Source organism: Bos indicus, chromosome 16, assembly GCF_029378745.1.
Source record: "Bos indicus isolate NIAB-ARS_2022 breed Sahiwal x Tharparkar chromosome 16, NIAB-ARS_B.indTharparkar_mat_pri_1.0, whole genome shotgun sequence".
Taxonomy (NCBI): Eukaryota; Metazoa; Chordata; class Mammalia; order Artiodactyla; family Bovidae; genus Bos; species Bos indicus.
In genome coordinates this window covers 93,344-99,650 of record NC_091775.1, presented here as the reverse complement: position 1 = coordinate 99,650, position 6,307 = coordinate 93,344, and positions in this window count along the sequence as shown.

Genomic DNA, 6,307 nt, shown 5'->3' with positions numbered 1-6,307 from the left:
TAGACACCTTCTCGAGTGGGTCTTAGCAGCCCAGGCATAATTAGGAAGCGTGGTGTGTTCCGCGCTCCAGATGGAGACTCAGCTGGAAGTTAAAGGGAAGAATGACAAGGAACTTTATGAATTGGAGCTGTAAGTTAACTCTTTGACAGAGAGAGCGAGATGGTGGTGGGGGCCAGCCCCCAGTGAAATCAGAGGTGAGAGCACAAAGCAATACAGTAGGCAGACTCTGGTTTTTTGGGGGGGAGATCTCGAGAATATCCGGGGGGACTCCTTAGGCTCGATCCCGCATTTGCGTATGCCGAGCCTCCTTCCTCATGACCTTTGTCCAGAGTGGAATGCCTCCCCGGCTCTCGGCACATGATCAGTGCATGCTCAGTGACGATATCAGTGCATGATCAGCCACGTGATCACTGACGGCACAGTCCCGTGATCAGCGCCTCTCAGTCACGTGATCACCGTATGATAAACACGTGATCAGTGAACGACCAGCCACGTGATCAATGCATGCGCAGTCAGGTGGTCAGTTCCTGATCAGCCACGAGATCTGTGCGGGCACAGTCCCATGATCAGCGCCTGTCAGTCACTGATCACTGCCTGATAAACACGTGATCAGTGCCCGATCAGCCACGTCATCAGTGCCTGCGCAAGTCACGTGATCAGTGCATGATAGCCACGTGAACAGTGCGTGCACAGTCCTGTGATCAGCGCATGTCAGTCACTGATCATTGCCTGATAAACACGTGATCAGTGCATGATGAACCATGTGATCAGTGCCTGACGAGCCACGTCATCAGTGCCTGATCAGCCACTTGATCAGTGCATGATAGCCACGTGATCAGTGCATGCTCAGTCACGTGATCTGTACTTGATCAGCCACGTCATCAGTGCCTGCGCAGTCACGTGATCAGTGCATGATAGCCACGTGATCAGTGCGTGCACAGTCCCGTGATCAGCGCCTGTCAGTCACTGATCATTGCCTGATAAACACGTGATCAGTGCATGATGAGCCATGTGATCAGTGCCTGATCAGCCACGTCATCAGTGCATGCGCAGTCAGGTCATCAGTGCATGATAGCCACGTGATCAGTGCATGTTCAGTCATGGGATCAGTACTTGATCAGCCACGTCATCAATGCCTGCGCAGTCACGTGATCAGTGCATGATAGCCACGTGATCAGTGCATGATCACTCAGGTGACCAGTACATGGTAACTACGTGATCATTGCATGATCAGGCACTTGATCAGTGCATGATAGCCACGTGATCAGTGCATGATCTGTCACATGATCAGTGTATGATAACCGACGTGATCAGTGCATGGGCAGTCATGTGATCAGTGCATGATATAGACGTGATCAGTTCATGATCAGTCTCGTGATCAGTGTATGATCAACCACGTGATCAGTGCACGACAGCCAGGTAATGAATGCATGATAGCCAGATGATTAGTGCATTATCAGTCACGTGATCAGTGTATGATCAGCCAAGTAATCAGTGCGTGATAGCCTACTGATCAGTGCATGATCAGTCACGTGATCAATGCATGATCAGTCACGTGATCAGTGCATGATCAGTCCCGTGAACAGTGCATTATCAGTCATGTGATCAGTGCATGATCAGCCAGGTGATCAGTGCATGATAGCTACGTGATCAGTTCATGATTAGTCACGTGATCTGTGCATGACCAGGCAGGTGATCAGGGTATGAAGAGCCACGTGAACAGTGCATGATAGCCACGTGATCAGTGCATGATCCGTCACCTGATGGGTGTATGATCGGTCACGTGACCGGTACATGGTAGCTACATGATCATTGCATGATCAGCCACGTGAGTAGTGCATGATAGCCACGTGATCAGTGCGTGATCAGTCACGTGATCAGTGCATGATCAGCCACGTGATCAGTGCATGATCAGCCACGTGATCAGTGCATGATCAATTACGTGATCAGTGCATGATGAGTCACGTAACCAGTACATGGTAGCTACGTGATCATTGCATGATCAGCCACGTGATCAGTGCATGATAGCCACGTAAACAGTGCATGATCAGTCACTTGATACGTGTGTGATCAGCCACGTGATCAGTGCATGATATACACGTGACCAGTGCATGATAGCCACGTGATCACTTCATGAGTAGTCACGTGATCTGTGCATGAGCAGGCACGTGATCAGTGTATGATCAGCCACGTGATCAGTGCAGGATAGCCACGTGATCAGTGCGTGAACAGTCACGTGATCAGTGCATGATGAGCCACGTGATCAGTGCAGGATCAATTACGTGATCAGTGCATGATCAGTCACGTGAGCAGTACATTGTTGTTATGTGATCATTGCATGATCAGCCACGTGAGCAGAGCATGATAGCCACGTGTTCAGTGCATGATCAGTCACGTGATCAGTACATGATCAGTCACGTGAACAGTGCATGATCATTTACTAGATCTGTGCATGATCAGTCACGTGACCAGTATATGGTAGCTACGTGATCATTGCATGAGGAGCCACGTGAGAAGTGCATGATAGCCACGTGATGTGTGCATGATCAGCCACGTGATCAGTGCTTGAGTGCCACGTGATCACTGCATGATCAGTCACGTGACAGGTGTGTGATCAGCCACGTGAACAGTGCATGTTCAGCCACGTGATCAGTGCATGATTCCCACTTGATCAGTGCATGATCAATCACGTGAGCAGTGTATGATCAGCCACTGAGCAGTGCATGGTCAGACACGTGAACAGTGTATGATCAGGCACGTGATCAGTGCATGATATCCAAGTGATCAGTGCATGATCAATCACGTGATCAGTGTATGATCAGCCAGGTGAACAGTGCATGCTCAGTCACGTGATCAGGGCCTGCTGAGCTGCGTGATTACTGTCTGCTCATCTGCTTGACAATTGCCAGCTGAGCTGCACGATTCCTGCCTGTCATCTGCTTGACAATTGCCAGCTGTGCTGCGTAATTCCTGCCTGCTCATCTGCTTGACAATTGCCAGCTGAGCTTCGTGATTCCTGTCGGCTCATCTGCTTGAGAATTGCCAGCTGAGCTGCGTGATTTCTGTTGGCTCATCTGCATGGCAATTGCCAGCTGAGCTGCGTGATTCCTGTCGGCTAATCTGCTTGACAATTGCCAGCTGAGGTGCGTGATTCCTGCCTGGTCACCTGCTTGATTATTGCCAGTTGAGCAGCATGATTCGTCACTGCTGGGCTCCATGCTTATTGCCTGCTGATTGCGTGGTTGGTGTCTGCTCAGCTGTTGGAATATTGCCTCCTGAGTTCCCTGTTCGGGCGCCACCAGCCGGGGACCAGCCCCAGCTGATCCAGGGCATTCGAAGGAGAGATGGCCTAGGCGACTATTTATATGCTAATCAGAGATGTCAAGAATAATAGTATGAGGAGAGCTCAGTAGGAAAATTCGGTGGAGAAAAGAGACTGAGTAGCTTGGTTTACGCGGGAGACCAATCAAACTTCAAGACAAGAAGTTTGCACCACATACGTAGGCCGCAGGTGCCCTCTCGAATAGCGGAAGGTGCCTCACCCTAGACACCTTCTCGAGTGGGTCTTAGCAGCCCAGGCATAATTAGTAAGCGTGGTGGGTTGCGAGCCCCAGATGGAGACTCAGCTGGAAGTTAAAGGGAAGAATGACAAGGAACTTTATGAATTGGAGCTGTAAGTGAACTCTTTGACAGAGAGAGCGAGATGGTGGTGGGGGACAGCCCCCAGTGAAATCAGAGGTGAGATCACAAAGCAATACAGTAGGCAGACTCTGGTTTTTTTGGGGGGAGATGCTCGAGAATACCCGGGTGGAATCCTTAGGCTCGATCCCGAATTTGCGTATGCCGAGCCTCCTTCCTCATGACCTTTGTCCAGAGTGGAATGCCTCCCCGGCTCCCGGCACATGATCAGTGCATGCTCAGTCACGATATCAGTGCATGATCAGCCACGTGATCACTGACGGCACAGTCACGTGATCAGCGCCTCTCAGTCACGTGATCACCGTATGATAAACACGTGATAACTGAACGACCAGCCACGTGATCACTATATGCACAGTCAGGTGGTAATTTCCTGATCAGCCACGTGATCAGTGCTTGCACAGTCCCATGATCAGCGCCTGTCAGTTACTGATCACTGCCTTATAACCACGAGATTAGTGCCCGATCAGCCACGTCATCAGTGACTGTGCAGTCACGTGATCAGTGCATGATAGCCACGTGATCAGTGCGTGCACAGTCCCGTGATCAGCGATTGTCAGTCACTGATCATTGCCTGATAAACACGTGATCAGTGCATGATGAGCCATGTCATCATTACCTGATCAGCCACGTCATCAGTGCATGGGCAGTACGTCATCAGTGCATGATAGCCACGTGATCAGTGCATGCTCAGTCACGTGATCTGTACTTGATCAGCCACGTGATCAGTGCCTGCAGAGTCACGTGATCAGGGCCTGCTGAGCTGCATGATTCCTGCCGGCTCATCTGCATGACAGTTGCCAGCTGAGCTGCGTGATTCCTGCCTGGTCACCTGCTTGACTATTGCCAGTTGAGCAGCATGATTCGTCACGGCTGAGCTCCATGCTTATTGCCTGCTGATTGCGTGGTTCGTGTCTGCTCAGCTCTTTGACTATTGCCTCCTGAGGTCCCTGTTCGGGCGCCACCAGCCGGGGACCAGCCCCAGCTGATCCAGGGTATTCGAAGGAGAGATGGCCTAGGCGACTATTTATATGCTAATCAGAGATGTCAAGAATAATAGTATGAGGAGAGCTCAGTAGGAAAATTCGGTGGAGAAAAGAGACTGAGTAGCTTGGTTTACACGGGAGACCAATCAAACTTCAAGACAAGAAGTTTGCACCACTTACGTAGGCCGCAGGCACCCTCTCAAATAGCGGAAGGTGCCTCACCCTAGACACCTTCTCGAGTGGGTCTTAGCAGCCCAGGCATAATTAAGAAGCGTGGTGTGTTCCGCGCCCCAGATGGAGACTCAGCTGGAAGTTTAAGGGAAGAATGACAAGGAACTTTATGAATTGGAACTGTAAGTTAACTCTTTGACAGAGAGAGCGAGATGGTGATGGGGGCCAGCCCCCAGTGAAATCAGAGGTGAGAGCACAAAGCAGTACAGTAGGCAGACTCTGGTTTTTTGGGGGGGAGGATCTCGAGAATATCCGGGGGGACTCCTTAGGCTCGATCCCGCATTTGCGTATGCCGAGCCTCCTTCCTCATGACCTTTGTCCAGAGTGGAATGCCTCCCCGGCTCTCGGCACATGATCAGTGCATGCTCAGTGACGATATCAGTGCATGATCAGCCACGTGATCACTGACGGCACAGTCCCGTGATCAGCGCCTCTCAGTCACGTGATCACCGTATGATAAACACGTGATCAGTGAACGACCAGCCACGTGATCAATGCATGCGCAGTCAGGTGGTCAGTTCCTGATCAGCCACGAGATCTGTGCGGGCACAGTCCCATGATCAGCGCCTGTCAGTCACTGATCACTGCCTGATAAACACGTGATCAGTGCCCGATCAGCCACGTCATCAGTGCCTGCGCAGTCACGTGATCAGTGCATGATAGCCACGTGAACAGTGCGTGCACAGTCCTGTGATCAGCGCATGTCAGTCACTGATCATTGCCTGATAAACACGTGATCAGTGCATGATGAACCATGTGATCAGTGCCTGACGAGCCACGTCATCAGTGCCTGATCAGCCACTTGATCAGTGCATGATAGCCACGTGATCAGTGCATGCTCAGTCACGTGATCTGTACTTGATCAGCCACGTCATCAGTGCCTGCGCAGTCACGTGATCAGTGCATGATAGCCACGTGATCAGTGCGTGCACAGTCCCGTGATCAGCGCCTGTCAGTCACTGATCATTGCCTGATAAACACGTGATCAGTGCATGATGAGCCATGTGATCAGTGCCTGATCAGCCACGTCATCAGTGCATGCGCAGTCAGGTCATCAGTGCATGATAGCCACGTGATCAGTGCATGTTCAGTCATGGGATCAGTACTTGATCAGCCACGTCATCAATGCCTGCGCAGTCACGTGATCAGTGCATGATAGCCACGTGATCAGTGCATGATCACTCAGGTGACCAGTACATGGTAACTACGTGATCATTGCATGATCAGGCACTTGATCAGTGCATGATAGCCACGTGATCAGTGCATGATCTGTCACATGATCAGTGTATGATAACCGACGTGATCAGTGCATGGGCAGTCATGTGATCAGTGCATGATATAGACGTGATCAGTTCATGATCAGTCTCGTGATCAGTGTATGATCAACCACG